Genomic DNA, 17747 nt, shown 5'->3' with positions numbered 1-17747 from the left:
AGCATCTATGGCTTCCACTTCCCATTATTACCTTATTATTTGCACTAGAAGCCACACAGAATGATAAAATGATGACTGGAAATCCAGAGAGGTGTCAAAAATAAGTTAAGACTGATACATCTGCAACCAAAAATGTAAATGGCTATATACAAAAATCTTAGAAACAACACACGTGAATGTGTGTGTATGCTACACCTAAAAGGATATAAAAAGTTTACACACCCGTGTTGAAATGCCAGGTTTTTGTGATATAAAAAATGAGACCACAATAAATCATTTCAAAACTTTTCTCACCTTTATTTATTTATTTTATTTTATTTTTTTTTTGTTGTGGCTAGTCCTATCTGATCTATATATATGTCCATTTAGAGTAGAGGGAGAGGGAAAAAAAATATATTACATGGTTTCAGAAGGTGTTACAAAAAGAAAAGATAACAAGTATAAAACTAACAGTAAACAAACTAGTAAAAATTTTTTTTTTTTTTTAATCAGGATGCATATTACAATTTTTTGACCAAAAAAAATACATAAACTACTACCTATGTAAGGTCAAAAGACAACAACACAACAATAATTAAAACATAAATTTTATAATATAAGAGAAAAGTGAAAGGAGGTGAGAAAAAAAAAAAAAAAGGAAAGGAGAAGGAGAAAAAAAAAAAAAGGAAAAAAGGAAGAAAAAAAAAAAAAAGAAAAACAGTTATGTGTATGTTTCCAAAATGTTTCCAGTAGAATAGGCTTTAATGTGACCTAACCTGTATAATTTAATTGAAAAGCAAACAAATCTGTTAAAAATATAAACAAATAAAAAACGACAATAAGCTGGTTGTATAAGTATGCACATCCTTAAACTAATACTTTGTTGAAGCACCTTTTGATGTAATTACAGCATTCAGTCTTCTTGAGTACACACCTGCTATCAATTAAAGAGACCCTGATTAACCCCAAATAAAGTTTAGCTATCTTAGTAGGATTTTCCTGACATTTACTCAGTTGCCTGCTACAGCAAAAGCCATGGTTCACAGAGAGCTTACAAAGCATCAATGGGATCTCATTGTTGAAAGTTATCAGTCAGGAGAAGGGTGCAAAAAAATTTCCACAGCATTGACTATACCATGGAACACAGTGAAGACTCATCGAAAAGTGAAGAAAATATGGGACAAAAGTGACGTTGCAAAGAACTGGACATCCCTCCAAAATTGATGAAAAGACAAGATGAAAACTGGTCAGAGAGGCTGCCAAGATACCTAGAGCAGCATTGAAGAAGCTGCAGGAATTTCTGGCAAGTACTGGTTGTGTACTACATGCGATGACAATCTCCCGTATTCTCCTTATGTCTGGGCTATGAGGTAGGGTTGCAAGACGAAAGCTTTTTCTTACACAGGAAAAACATCCAGGCCCAGCTAAAATTTGCAAAACAATATATCAAGTCTCCCTAAAGCATGTGGGAAAATGCGTTATGGTCTGATGAGACCAATGTTGAACCTTTTGGCCACAATTCCAAAAGGTATGTTTGGTGCAAAAACAACACTTCACATCACCAAAATAACACCATCCCCACGGTGAAGCATGGTGGTGGCAGTATCATGCTTTAGGGTTACTTTTCTTCAGCTGGAATTATGAACATTTCCAAATACCAGTCACTTTCAGCCCAAAACCTTCATGAAGAGGACTTTCACCTTTCAACACAGTAATGACCCCAAGCATACATCCACATCAACAAAAGATTGGCTTCACCAGAAGAAAATTAAAGTTTTGGAATGGCCCAGCTAGAGCCCAAACCTAAATCCAATAGAAAATATGTGGTGTGACCTGAAGAGGGCTGTGCACAAGAGATGCCCTTGCAATCTGACAGATTTGGAGTGCTTTTGCAAGGAAGAGTGGGCAAATATTGCCAAGTCAAGATGTGTCATGCTGATAGACTCCTACCCAAGAAGACTGAATGTTGTAATTAAATCAAAAGGTGCTTCAGCAAAGTATTAGTTAGGGGGTGTGCACACTTATGCAACCAGCTTATTGTACTTTTTTTATTTTTTTATAATTTTCCCCTAACAGATTTGTTTTTAATTGAATTGTACAGGTTATAGGTCACATTAAAGGTAGTAAAAGTTTTGAAATTATTTATTGCAGTCTCATTTTTTTATATCAAAAAAACCTGGCATTTTAATAGGGGTGTGTAAACTTTTTATATTCACTGTATATACACATAGCACATATACTACACACACACACACACACAGATATATATATATATATATATATATATATATATATATATATATATATATATATATATATATATATATATACCTGGATATAAAATCATAGATTTACTAATACCCAAAAGTTTTAGTATTTCTTGTCAATTAGTACAACACATCTCACTACATAATTATGGAGTCACACTGATACAACTCAATGAAAAAGTAGATGAAACAGATATATTGTTTTATGACAAATCATGATCTGCTTATTCTTCAAGGCCCATCCTATGGCGGAGATACTGGTAAGGAAGCACTGTACAAAGAAAAGAAATATAAATTATTTTTAAGCAATGATTTAGGGCTTGAAAACAAGTAAACAACAAAAGCACAAATCCGTATTTGGAAGTTGCAAATAATAAGTCAGGAATAAGAATACGGGAAAGTAAAGATAAAGAAGGTAATAAACATCTTCTGCAGCATCAACAGAATGTATAGCTCACAGAGGATACTGCTGCTCTGGAACAGACTCCCCATCCATATGAAACAAAGTTCATCCCAGTGCATATTCAACCAAAACTTGGATGTAAGGAAGGGAAACATACAATTTACCTTGGACTGCTCTCTGTACTTGTAATAGAGATAGGCAGAACCTAAATGCGTTATCCCATGCAATGGTCCCCTCAAATTGCTTATGGTACGATCCCAGTCATTTTTATTAGGGGTAATATACAATCTACCATGGGATGGGTAAAGTCAGTCTCTAACCAAATTGGATAGGTTAATTCAAGCACAAAAAGGGAAACTGGCTAGACTTAAAATGACCAAATGACCCACAAGGGCGGCTAGCCTAGTATTTGCCTATGAACCTAAAGGATGTAGAGCTATTGATCTGTTTCTGAATGGGAATTCCCTACTTCAATCCACATTTTGGAAGATCAAACTATTCATAATCATATAACAGAGGTGTTCTAACTTTCAGGTTCTGCAACTTTGGAGAAAAAAATAGATCTTACAGTGCCCTTTCTTTGTAGCTTTTGAGCTTGAATATATTGGCAAGGTGTGTAAGGATATTCATTCATTCATTCCTTCAGTCAGTCATTCACTGGAATTATGTCAGTATGCTTAATCGGCAAGATGGCATCAGTGTGAGTTGTCAGGTATGCATGCTGTTCCTATCTACACATACTCTTGGGCTGGTTTGGGACACTTTCAAGCAAGGAAACATAATAATTGAATAGATAACTGGCCATCAATGGAATCTAAATGTTTCTATAGTGTTATTTAAGGTCCCTTTTTCTCTAGTAGAAGTTTGTTCACTGTGACAATACAAATGCATGAGAGTGTACGAACTCATGCAAAACAGATCAGTGAAACTAAGGGTGCTATCAATCTATAGTACAGTGCAAATCTCCAGTAGAACTTTTACCTTGCAATACTTAAAAAATGTGAGACTTTCAACTGAAGGGGGGAGAGTTGTTTATAAAATGATTACTGCAGCTACATAGCCTAAGTATGTGAAAAAATAAATAAATAAAAAGCTACATCCACTGCAGGCATATTAAAAAATAAGCAACATGAAAAACAGAGATCTCTACTCTCTTCAATGGTTGAGAAAAATAGGAAAAAGCTGATATTTTCTAACTACCTTCAAGAACATTGCCAGAGAAGTGTTCCCATGGAGCAAATAGTATTAGACTATGGAACGATACAAGTTGTAATCTAGAATTGCAGGCCTCTAGCACTCTACAGAAAATATTCCTGTTTGGGGACTCTCATTTAATATTACATGATCTTGCTGAACTCATTGTAACATCATTAATAAAGAAATAGCATTTTTGTGTACTTCAATATATAATCTACAAACAAAAACAAAGGACATTTAAAGCTTATTACAGAGTTTGGACATATTACAGGGACACTGATTTTCATTTTTTATGGGGGAAAATAACAGTAAATCATGAATCTAGACTCACTGAGTATTGAAAAAACACAAGATTTTTCATGGAATTTGGCATTTTTATCAAGAAAACTAATGCACAAGATGCATTTCTACTCATATTGATTATTTATAACTCATCATCTTGCATTTTTGGGTATATTCTCTGCCTACGATTTTTTTTTTTAAATTTTCAATATATCTTGATGCAGAAGAAAATTATAATTAAATAACAGTAATAACCAGAAATTACATTTCAAAATCATAGACATATTTCCCAGATTTCATCTAATGAAAAAGTAATTTCATTTTTTTTTTTTGAAAATTGAGAATCAGTGCCCCTGGTATGGTTCCAAAAATATGGAAAAGGGTATAAAACCAGCAGGACTGCAAAACACTGTGTAAAGTAGAACCATAGCTCTGACACTGAAATCTGGCATCCTGTGCAACCCCTAAACTCAAAACTGGGGACCAAAAAAATCTACTTGCTATAAACATAAGAAGTACTTTAGTACTTTCAGCAGGTCACTGGTATATTAGGGAGACATTCTGATAATGGATAGTTTAGAAATGAGTCTGCATTAAGAGATGTGCTGTAGTTGGCGGTAGCAATATGTTAATGTGCAGGGAGATTAGGAAGGAGAGGAAAAACCTAGTTCAGTGGTTTGTAGCCTTGACATTGTCGTGTCAAGAAGGAATGACTTTGCATCCTATCTGAAGGTTTTTGGTGCATTTATTTGGCAAAGGGAAATGAAGAGGAATTTCCACCATTTTAACACATGGCAGGAATATAGTCAGTCTCCATAAGAGTTATGCGAGGGAGTCAAGACATTGCTCAAATGAATGGAGAGTATGAGAAGGGATATTCCAGTGCAGTACATTGCTGAGAGAAGGACAGAGGGGATTGTGGAGTTTTTTTTTTGTGTGTTATTTCTAATTGGCTGAGTTTGAGGAGGTGGGAGGAGCTGGGCCAATTTAGCTGTTTATAAGATATACATTGGCAAATTCTGTTATACAGTCTGATGGCAAACTTTGCAATCGTATTGCATGATTGCTCAAATTATTTGCTCAAGTTTTTTTTTTTTTTTTTGTATTGGTTACAGAATGGTAAAGATTCCTGAGGCTGATTTCAGTGAGAGTGATAAGGCAGGTAGTAACAACAGTGGCCTTCTATGCTTGATCAGACAATTTTTTTTTTTGCTTGGTCTTATGGGTTTCCTGGTGAATCTATAGATCAAATTTTAGATGATCACTAACAGTGATTGCAAATAGTTTAACTCATTATATCTGAGTGACGCCTCCAGGTACAATTGCAGTTAACCCCTACTGACGCCTTTAGGTGTCAAATATTGTTTGTTTATATTTACATCAATAATTCCAAAACCATGGTATGTACAAGGTTGTAAAAGATTGCATCTTAAAGCTTACATGATGGCAAACAACTACATTGATATTTGACCTCTGTCTAGTGCAGGTAAAGAGATATTAACTGTTATTTTTTTATGATATTAACTTATATAGACATAAATTTCACATTTTTCTAAATATCTCAAAAACCAAGTAACACAGACAGGACTCCTTAACCTCATATGAAAGCTCTCAGCTAGGTGAATAAAATGCTGCTGACAGTTTGTGTGTAACTTGAGAGGTTGCTGAGATATTAAGTTGTTTATAAAATATTACAAACGTAAATGAAGTTTAGCAACAAACCAAGTTGTCCCAGGACATCTTCATGGGGGAGTTAAGTGGGTTGGGGATTTGAAAGGGTTAAGGGGAGGCTGGGATGGTTGGAAGGAAATGAGATAAGGATGGGGAGGGGCTTAAGAGGTTTAGTCTAGTGTAGCTGGGTTAAGCAATCACATTTTGGTGTGAACTTGCTATGGCAGGTTCTACATCTCAGACGACCTCTGGGTACTGATGTGGTCAGGTAGGCCTGGGAATGGTTCTGTAGGGAAGAGGTGGGTGATTCTTGTTAACATGGGTTTAGGGTGTGGTTGTTTATTGTTTGGTGGGACTTGTTGGCTGTTAGTATAAGTACATTAACTTAGTATAACTACATTAACTGTCTGACTCCCAAAGGCTTGTTTTAGTATGAATATGCTCTCCATTGAGTCTTTAGAGTAAGCTGTGTGGGATGTGATCTTTTGCTTTGAGGTTTCCTGTTCTGGGGTTTTAAGTCTTCAACGTTGTAAGCTTGTTGGTGATTTTGTGTGTGGATGTTGGGACCGGTGCTTGGTTACCTTTGCTCGTTTTTGCCTTGTGTTGGCATTCTTGTTGGTTGGGCCTAGTGGCGAATGGTGGAGTGTTGCTGTTGCTTTGTTTTTTAAGGAGAGTGGATGCCTGTTTCATGGGTTGAGAGTTTCCCCACAAGGAACTGTTGTCAGTTTCACATGTGTGGGTAGGATAACGGCCATATGTTCTTGTGATTGGACAGAGTACTGTTGTGATTCTTGGTCTGGGAGGACATTTTGGAAAGGTGGTGATCGAGGAATGCCTGAACTGAGAGGGTGCTGTTCCTTGGTCATTGATGGGTGGACTAGTGAGTGGTTGAACTTTTGTCTCATGAGGCTTTGCTATTGATGGAGCTGATGTTATAGGGAAGGCGGAGTGTTGTGGTATGGTTTCCCGTCTGGTTTCCTTGAATGGTGTCCATTTTGCAGTGGATTGCTCAGTGATCATTTCTTCTTTTCTTTGTGCTAGTGTCCAGATGGTGTCTTCAGTTTTCTGGTGGCTGGGCTGTGCTTGGCGGGCTCACAGGTGATGGTTTGTGGTGTTTCGTGGGTTGCCAGGGCAGTGTAGTTCTTGGTGCGTGCGCATCTGCGGTCATATTTTATGACATTAACATTCTGACAAGGACCTGAATATTTACCTTCCTGTAATAAATACCAATAAAGAAAATCATGTATGTGCTTCTTTTGTCCAGAAGCGCGTATTTTCTGACTAAGAATGCAATAAATGACTACAAGGAATTACACATTGAAAAATTCTTCAGAACATTCCATTCTCTTGCACTTTTAAAAAACGATATTGCAAACTATTATGGTGTTTCCCGAGTGACTACTTTATTTTGAATTGTAGGTATTACTTTTAGCAAGCATGTTAAGACATTATGCTAAACTCATCCTGATTAATAACTTCACTTTTTTAATGCCTCAGCCACTGCTCAGACCTTAAAAGGACAAAAAAAAAAAAAAAAAAAAAAACATTCACAAGCTTTTCTTATAGCTGAATAATGGCGATTAATAGGAGATGGAAATATTCTAGTCAACCACAACACCAGGGTCTGCCTAAGGTAGAAATAAAGAAAGAAAATAAACAAATAAACAGCAGGCATTTCAGTTATTGTTTTGTTCTGTAGTGCTAGCGTTTGTGAAATTAAATTGACAACTAAAGACAGTTCTTATCTGGTACTCTTTCTTCATACCCACTTATCTTTATTATGGAAACAATGAAGACAATATAAAAAAGGAAATGCAGATAAAAAGAAAACTTTATGGCATGTATAGATGTTCAAAAGTTGTGCAAACAGGGAACAAATGGACAGAACGCGGTACACCTACTAATGGCTTAGTATGGTATATAAAAAGCCTCAACTGGGAAGGTTAAGCAGGTTTTTGAAAAAAAAAAAGAAAAGAAAAAAGAAGAGCAGGAAGGGAGCTCTAAGTCATAATTACATCTGAACGAGTCGATGGGGGAATATTGCACTTGGTCACCTTGACAGCACTGTAAGCTGCTAGTAAGCTATTAGGTTTGCTGCATTTTGACCATTTGTTCAATACTAGGTTTGGTTAGGTGCCTCATTTGGAGATGGAAGGTTAAGAGCTAGGCCGATGGTTTTACAATATAAGTTAGCTTGGCTTATCCGATGCGCTAAGTGATGTGGTATGGAATCGCAAGGTTACCCTGGTTGTGGATATTGATAGGTCCCTTCAGGTGTGGGGTTTAGTTGTAACATACTCAATTGGTAGTTAAATTTATAGTGGGCGTTTGATAGGTTCATTGGAAGCATAGCTTCATACAACCACGTAACGACAGGCAATAGATCCACTTGACTCGAACAGAAATCAAAAACAGTGCCACTCTATGGATAATTATAACTGCCCAGATACCAAGGCCCTGGTTTGCACGAACGTCCTACAAGTGAACCACTGGCACAGTAGGGGAAACTGCGCCTCTCAATAAGGCCTTGAGATAACAAGCGGTAATGCCTCTCTCCAAGGAAAATAAAAACGACGGGCGGACCTGCCCTCTACATGCTGTATATCTGAATCCTAAAGAGAAGTCACGCCGAGCTTCAGTCATGGCTGCTTTTTCATAAATGTGTGTGACAGTGGTACACTCCTTCCTGGGTTGGCGTGATAGGTTGTTTTGGAGATGTCTTGAAATGTGTGTTAAGTATCTTAGATGATTTGCATGTCTTTTCTTTCTTGCAGATGGGGATTTTGGAATGCTGCTACTATAATTTGGAATAGGTGGGTATAAGGTGGAGCCTTCTCTTTACCTCTTAGAGGATTTACTTTTGACCATTTCTTTGTAGATGGTGGTGTACCGAGTACCAGTTGTGGTGATCAACAGTAAATTTGCAGATGATGGAAGCAGTGCCGAGCGAGGAGGTTACACATAGGGAGCACAAGTGGGCAACAGCTACTGACGGAAGTAAGTGGATTTCAAGTTGTTGAGTTTTGGTAGAGGATTTACACTGCTAGTCAGAGAAGGATAGTCATTCGAGTTTGTGATCTCAGGGTTAATTGGTTGTACAATTTGTTCTATTAACCATTCAGTATGTTAAATTAACGTTGAAAGTTGTCCCTGCTTTTGGGCATTTGCATTCAATAGTAAAAGGAAGCAATATCCATTGGCCATAGATAAGAGTTTGGGTTCCTGCAGTGGGCTTTGTGAGGTTACAGGTAATGCATTTTATTTAGTGCTCATTAAGGCATGTCAATGTGGATGGGGTTCAGGTAGGTGGAGTGGAGTCACAGCACCCTTTGTGTCATAGGAAGTTATTAGGCCACTGGCATAGGGATGGCTACAAGCTAGAACAAGTTTGGCTCTTTTTCAGTGGGTAGCACTTATTACTCTTGTCCAAGGGGATATGAGTCATAGTAAAAAAAAAAATAAAAATAAAAAAGCGGGGGGGGGGGCTGGTGTCATACTTTGGTGCAGAGTTTGGCAAACACTTGATGGGGTGGCAGGGGTCCTTGTCAGTGCCTCCATGTTAAGTAATTATTGGTATGTAGGCACACAGAATTTATTGTTTTTTTTTCTTTGCAGATTGCTGAAGTGCAGAAGGTGGCTTGAAAAGGGGATTTGAAAGGTGATGTTTTGATAGGATGAATGTTCTAGCCACTGGAATGGGGCAAAAGGGGGATCTGAGTAATCACCTTAGTAAGGCATGTTAGAGCTCTGTATTTAATTAGTGGGAGCTGATTATTATGTTGATAGGGGGCAGGTAAGGAAGAGGTAGGTAGGGGGGCCAAGGGAAAAACTGTCTTGGATGGTTTATGGGGAGTGTGGGGATCCCATGGGATGAGTAGAGTCATGACATTCATAGAAGCACATGAACTTATAAGGCTACAGCCAGTGAAGTTCAATCCTTGCTTTCTTGGACCTTGGGATGGTTGTATTCACTCATCCAGTGGTTTGAACCTTATGTGGAGGAAGGGCCAATGAGGTGTTTGACAGGATGCTGGAGTTTGTTCCTAATGGGTGGTATCTTTGGGGTGACAAATTTGTCCCTCAAGTAGGTAGTGTTAATGTTACATGCCAGGATAAGGTTTTACAGAATAGCACAAGGAACATTTCACTTGGGGTTTGGGTGAATTTGTAGATAGGGTTTTATTAAGCATGGTAGGTAGGTGGCTGTGTTGGAGTAGTTTTAGAAACTAGGTGTGTTGTTACAGGGGAGTTAGGTTTACAAGAAGCTTGGTTGCAGAATAAGGCAGCTGTAGGACAGGTCTTAATTACCTACTAGTGGTATAGGGAACATAAGGAAAAAGCGCTTTCATGGGGAAAGGCCAGGGACAAACAGGGGTTAAGAATGGTTTGGTAATGTGTGAATTGGGGGTGTTTATGACTGGGCAAGTAGAGTACTTCATTGCTGAGCATAGGCGAGTTTTCAGGAACTAGGTCAAGGGGTGCTGGTTTTCTGCCATCTAAGGTTAGGACATTAAAGTTTTGGAGTTAGACTATTCCCTATGGTAATTGAGTTGTTGCACATCCAGAACTGGGTAGTTGGTGGGCTAAGGTGATAGGCTACAGTTGACAGGGTCCTGGGTGTGAGACTTGATACTAGTTGTTTTGACTGGGTGTCGATTTGAGTTCAAGGGGTTATAGTTTGTGTTTTTTGTTGTGGTTATAGGTTGTCAATCCGGTCAGGTTGAGTCATGATTTCAGCTTTGCAGGAAGCGGGCTAAAAAGGTATGTATTCTCTTGGTGTGGATGTTCCAGTGTACAGTGGGGTCATGGTAATCCTACTTTATTGAGTTTCATTAGGGTGTGTAGGTGGGTTTATGACAGGGTTCTAAGGTGCTTTACAGATGATGGGCACAACGAATGATGTTTGGCTTGACCCTACCCTTTGTGGGAAGTAGTGGGTTGAATAATTTTGGATAGAAGAGAGGGGGAACAGCCTGGTCAGGCTGGTTGGTGGAGAAGAGGGATAGGCTTGCCCTCTTCTGTTCCCCCTCTGATGTCTGGATGTTCATTTCAAGGATCTGGGGAAAGGAAATGAGCAGCTGGAGGAAGCTTGCTGAATAGATAAGCAAGCAGAGATAAGGATGCTGCTTATTTGGTGGAAGGTAATTTAATAAATGGTTTATGAAGTGAAATGTGATGCTGCTTCATAAGTAAAGTAAGCGAGCAGAGGTATGGACCCTGCTTGTTGGGCAGGGTGAGTAGGTACGCTGCCCTGATTAACATTACAAGGATTGTGCTTCATAAGTAAAGTAAGTGAGCAGAGGTATGGACGATGCTTACTGGGGCAGTGTGAGTAGGTACGCTGCCCTGATTAACATTACAAGGATGTTATGCTGTGTTTAGAATAAATTATATTTGAATAGTTGTAATTAATGAATGTGATGAACAAAGCTATCTTATGGAAATTTAATAAAGATCGTCAAATGTCATTTGGTGTGATGTGTTTATTGAAGGGGACTGGGACAATAGTTACTGTGTTTACTGTGACTTATAAAATGCAGTTTAAAACCTAGAACCTAAAGAATACTATCACTATAAAAATAGTTTGCACTGAAGAGTTTGTCATTTATACTTCTTGCATAACCCCCATGGTTCCAGAAATATGAATGTTTGTTTGAAATGTGAGAACATAATTTGAATCTGTCAAAATACTTAGGCCCCGCCCATTGGCAGTTACTGTGCAAAATTCCTGATCTCCATTGCAGTGAATGAGTTAATGTGTTGGGCTCCTTCAATTATTGTGCCATTGTATGACTGGAGAGTAAGTGGGTTGAGCAGTTTTGATACTGGTTTAGGTACAAAGAACACAAGTTTTTTTTGGGGGGGTAGGTCTAATTTAGATGAGAGGAACGAAGGACAGCAGGACTAAGACAGAATATGTGTGTGTGAATGAGAGGGAAGACAGAGAAATGATGGGGATGCAGGGAGTAGAGGTGGCAAAGGTGGATGAGTTTAAATACTTGGGATCAACAGTTCAGAGTAATGGTGAGTGTCAAAGAGAGGTGAAGAAGAGAGTACAGGTAGGTTGAAATGGGTGGAAAAGAATGTCAGGAGTGATTTGTGATAGATGGGTACCAGTAAGAGTGAAAGGGAAGGTCTACAAGAGGGTAGTGAGACCAGCTATGTTGTATGGGTTGGAGATTGTGGCATTTATAAAAAGGCAGGAGTCAGAGCTGGAAGTGGCAGAGTTAAAGATGTTATGATTTGCACTGGGTGACAAGGATGGACAGAATTAGGAATCAGTATATTAAAGGGTCACCTCAGGTTGGACAGTTTGGAGACAAAGTCAGAGAGGCGAGATTGCGTTGGTTTGGACATGTGCTGAGGACGGATACTGGGTATATTGGGAAAAGGATGCTAAGGATGGAGCTGCCAGGTAAGAGGACAAGAGGAAGGCCTAAAATAAGGTTTATGGATGTGGTGACAGAGGACATGCAGGTGGTTGGTGTGACAGAGCAAGATGCAGAGAACATGAAGAAATGGAAACAGATGATCCGCTGTGGCAACCCCTAACAGGAACAGCTGAAAGAGAAGAAGAAGAATGATTAATTTAAATTCCAGAACCCAGGTTTTCACAGATGTGAAGAAATGTTAACTGATTTTTTGAAGTTCAGAGAGAGAGAGAGAGAGAGAGAGACTGAGCTGAATGGATAATGTTGGAGTCATCTGCATACTAGATCAAAGTGGAATTGATTAGTGCAGTAGGCAGATTGCTGATCCATATACTAAAGAGAAATGAACCAATGATAGATCCTTGAGGGACACTAAATGGGATGAGGAGTTATGTAGAGGAGGCTTGTAGCTATTTTACACTCTGAGTTCTATAGTAAAGGTAAGATTTGAACCACAAGATAACTGTCTGATAAGCCTATTTTGGAGAGTCTGTGAAAGAGGAGGGAATATGAGACACTATCAAATGCTTTAGCAAGGTCAAGGAATACTGGGGACAGCAGAAGATTTCTGTTCCTGAAGGTATTTACAGTGTTGAGAACTCAGACGAGAGCTGTTTTGAAGCTACATGAGAGATGGAAGCTTTGTTGACATGATGAGTGGAGATTGTTACTGAGAAGGAAATCTAGCAATTGTGAAAGGGTGCGTTCCTGTAAGGTTATTGAAAGGAGTGACAGAATAACTATGGATCTGAAGTCAGACATATTTTCTAACTTCAGACCCATAGCCTTTGTGTTCCATGTTTTAGCTCATAAGTACATGAGTTATTTGGTAGGTAGAGTGATCCAGGTGCTGGGAAAACGTTGACTCTTTTATGTCTGAGTGGGCATGAGAACAGAGAATGTTTAAAAAAGTATTTTTAAAGTGGTGGACAACTTCATCCAGTAGTAGGAGCTTTAGTACACTTCAGTATTAAGCTTGGAGGAATGCAAATAACGAATCCTTGTTGACATTAGAAAGATTCCTGACAGGCTTGTAGGCTGCTTACTTGCTGTGTTTGGGCAGGAAGTGTAGTGCAAATACTGGATGGACATATGGTAGAGCACCTGGATAACTAGTAATGTTTGGATCATTAGTTATGATCCTGTCTAGTATGGATGATGAGTCTGTATTTATTACATCTAATAGTGGAGTTGGTTAACTGAGTGATGGTGAACTAGTTGCAGAGAGGAAGAGACACATATATAGTGGTGTGTAGGGGATATGGATGAGGTTTAATAGTTTTAGTCTACATTGCATGTCAGCAGGGAACAAACTTCTTTCAACAATTATTTCACTATTTCAGATAATTTCATATCTTGTGAACTTTCAACAGTTGTGATTTTATTCTAGATAGAAAATGAAAATTAACTTTAATTTCACCCTAGAAAAAACACGGTTCATTTCACCTTAAAAATAGGGGAAACTCGTTTATTAGGAGATTTCATACATGCCGATGAGCTTTTTGACCTATATTTTGCCCTTTACCAAACTGGAAGAAACCTTAATTTTCACCATCCTATAGATCCTGGTCAAGAGTAAGCTTCTTCCTTTCACATTACATTTCAAAGATATAATCCTACATAGAGTTCAGAACCTAGGTCATTTTCTGACGATTTATTTGAGTATAGTCACTCAGCAGCAGAATGAAACTGCTCCAGACTAGAGGGTTAGTCTACTGTTATGTTCCACAGAAAATCTCCAGCAAGTACGGTAAGGGTGCAGGGCCAAAAAGAAACTCACAAAAGCAAAAATGGCCAGCACTTCATGTCGGCAATTGAATAAGCTTTACTCAACCATATAAATATTTAAAATACCATTGTAGAGGTATTCAATAAAGGCATACTAGTTTTGGCCAAATGGCTTCTTCAGTGCCAAGTTAAAAATAAAATTAAACCACTGCACAATAAGTACATAAATGATCCTACCCCAAAATTAAGAAAAACAATCATAATAGATCATTTAAACCTGTTAGGGGCTTTATTCACCCCAGGATTAAATTATCTGTTATGACTGATTTTTCTTAATTTGGGAGTGGGTTCATTTATGTACTTATTGTGCTCTGGTTTAATTTTAGTCTACTGTTACACCAAGATAAGGAGGTCAAAAACCAGATTATATTGTTACTTCTCTTCACTCACATCAGATAAAGATAATAACATCTCATTTGACATAAAACAGATAGCCTTTAAATCTACAGTTAGTGGCCTTATCAGTAAAGTTACATACATTTAAAAAAGTAGGAAGGAAAAGTTTCAGTCCTTGAAAACTGTATCAGATAGTTAGGTCATGAGCTCCAATGTTTTTTCTCCTGATAAATTTATTACTTTAATAGCTAAACATCATAAACTCGTGTCATTGAGTGGTTGTCAGCCATTACCTGACTCCAAAAAATTATGGAAATACACAAATTGGGAAGAAATACCTTCAAAACATTTTAGTAAGTCTACTCCTATTGCTCAAACATTATGTCATCAGGAAGTAAAAAGACATTTTCGGTGTGCATCTGCAATATAACCTTGCCGCCCTCTATTGCATGTATATGGAAATTTAAATATCCAAATATTCAAATATTAGTACAATGGATGTTAAAGAACTTGCTAGACCAATTCTTAAGATATTCCCTTCTAGAGCATCTAGCTATAAAACTGGATGCAGAAATTACCATAAAGAATGTTCTGGTGCTATTTCACATCACATACTGCGTAAGGCATCAGGACCAGATGGTTTCAATCCATCCTTTGATTAAAAAATTCAAATGTCAGTTACCTCCACTTCTGTCAAGTTAAGCAATTACATTACAGAAAACGGGATTAATGATTAATACTTATACAAATCAAGAACACATGTTATTCTTAAAACTAACCTGGAATCTTTTCTAATCAAGAATTAGTATTCCAATGATTCTGGTAAAAAAAAATCATCTCATGGTTAACCACACTATTTCAAAATTTGAATCGGGTGTCAAAGAACTGAGACAAACTCAGGACAATACTGTCATCCTTGAACTAATTCTATGCCTTCACACTAATTCCAATAATATACTTTATTGTATTGTATTTATTAATTTAGATTCCAGCAAAGCATTTATCTGAGTACATGTTCCCTTTCTATTTGCAATGTTAAAGAAATTTGCTTTTATGGACAGTTATGTTGAAGCTATTAAGTTATTTTATGATTAAGTATCTAATTATCTCATCATCAACAGGTGGTCAGCATCTACTATCAAGATTTCTTCATGGTCAAGGTGGAGTGCCTTCTATTGCCCTCTGAATTTATTTTATCCTTAGAACTTTTATTCTTTAAAGTCTTCCTGGATTCTAAATTTGTAAGCTTCAATTTCTGTAATCTTAACATCGGCATTACTCCTTCATGGGTGACATTCCTAACATTTTCAAAACCAAACTAATACCTTGTTTACTACAGATCATCAAAGAATATAATAAGCCTAAAATTATAAATAAAACTTTGGAAAATAATCCTCTTCCCTTTGACCATCATGAATAACATTACAAACTCACTCTTAGCATCCAGGATTAATGTATCATAAAACAAACTTAAACATCTGAATAATAAATATAATTATGACATTCATACCTTTGTATGAATTTTGAACACTAGATAGGATTAAGTTGGACTTTGAGAGCACACTTAAATTCTACTTATTCACTAGATCATCTATTATTATTAAAAGAAATAAGCTTTTCTACTTTTGTAATAACTGAGCATCACCCACCATGAATTAAAAAAAATATTATCACATTTGAAAAAAAGTGCAGTAAAGTAATCATTCAATCAGTTCTTATTTAATATCAAATACTGATATACTAGAATAAATTCAAAGGTGTTACACCAAAATTAAAATGATTAAGTACCTTGCCTAATTGTTACTGGCTACAGAACTTGAATCTTTACTCTATTTGTTACAGATTTTATCACAATTATATTATTATTAATGCATTTAAGTCCTTACAAGATGGCAGAATTACATGTTTCTGCCTCACAATTCCACATCCTTGCCCATAATAATGGTATATATTTATATGTGGAAATATCTTCACTGAGTTACGTCTAAATATTTTCATATTAGAAATGCCTGAGTATGGAATAGGATACCACTTACAGTAAAATAAGGCATTTTTCTAAATAATTATTGAGCTAAATTAGATATATTTATGGATTTACATAAAAATATACCTTTTTAGGATGCAAACCCCTTGATGACCCATAACTGGACCATGACTTTGTTACCAGACACTGTACTGCTGTACTGAAATAATCCAACCAAATGGTGTTGAAGTGCTGAAGTATAACCAAGTAACAAGTAGTAGCACAATGTTGCGAGTCCACAGATACAATTTATTAATACAAAATACACAAATAGTTAAGCGCTTTCATCAAACAGTATGACTTCATCAGAACAATTAAAATATAAAATTTCAGGCTTAAATAACACAGTTTGAATTCATTGGTCTAGAAGTTAACAAATCATATTTTAAACATGCCAAATCTCATGAATAATGAATGGAAAACAAATAAATAATCCAGTATTAAAAATGTATACCATTGCATTGTACATGTAAAATGTAAAATGTATATGAAAATATCACGTTTTTAAGAAAAATTATAATGCAAAAGTGCAGAAATATGAACTATTTAAACATTTAAAAAAAACTTTTTTTGCATGTTAAAAATTACTTCACTGACTAAACAGCCAGTGTATTATACTAAATCTGCCTTCTCTTTCAAAACAGGCATAATTGAAAGATGTTCATTAATGCCCGGGGGGTGGTCAGCAGCTAATCTAAGTTGCCACAGCAATTCCTTCTTATGCAACCTATTTTGCCAATCACCCCCCCTCACATCCACTGTGACAAAGTCCAAAATACCAAACTTAAAACCACTAAAATTTCTACACGAACCACTGTGTTTGTATAATGCATTAGTATTTTTTCCACATTTCATATCATATAAATGCTCATATATCCTGTTCTTCAACATCCTTTCCTTCTAGAAACCTCCACCAAATTTTATTTCCTAAAATACAACTGCACGTCAATCATAACTGAAGCTATATCCGGCACGTGGGTTGGTACAAACTTAAATCCCTTCGAAAATAGGGAAAATAAATCCTTAGTGATAGGAAAGTTGGAATAGTTATATATGTTGAAACCATCCAAACTATACTTGATATTATCAACACTCTGAATCTGTTCTGTACTATCTACCATTGGTTGTAAGTCTGATTTTGCTTCACAACCCTGCTGTAAGTCTTGTTTGTCCCTTGTCTGCGTTTGGCTATTCTTTCCGAGCATTGAGGCATGGGAAAATCCTGAATATCATCCAAACACTCAAGATCATTGTCAAGTGAGAATAGCCAAAATGACCACCACAAAAGAGGATGTGATACTGGAATTTCAGAATTTAAGGAAGATGTTTCTAGAGAGAGGCTACCCGGGGTACTTCATTGATTCAATACT

General features: G+C 37.0%; 1 protein-coding gene across 1 annotated transcript in view; it reads right to left on the bottom strand.

Annotated features, from left to right (window-relative positions):
* Positions 1–17747, bottom strand: part of CPNE7 (copine 7) — a 2789522-nt gene that overhangs the window by 2756384 nt on the left and 15391 nt on the right. The gene's annotated exons all lie outside the window — the stretch shown is intronic.

Source organism: Protopterus annectens, chromosome 8.part1 (assembly GCF_019279795.1).
Source record: "Protopterus annectens isolate FY-2018-M chromosome 8.part1, PAN1.0, whole genome shotgun sequence".
NCBI classification, from domain to species: domain Eukaryota; kingdom Metazoa; phylum Chordata; order Ceratodontiformes; family Protopteridae; genus Protopterus; species Protopterus annectens.
Note: the sequence above shows the minus strand (reverse complement) of the source record. Positions and strands in the feature narration are given on the sequence as shown.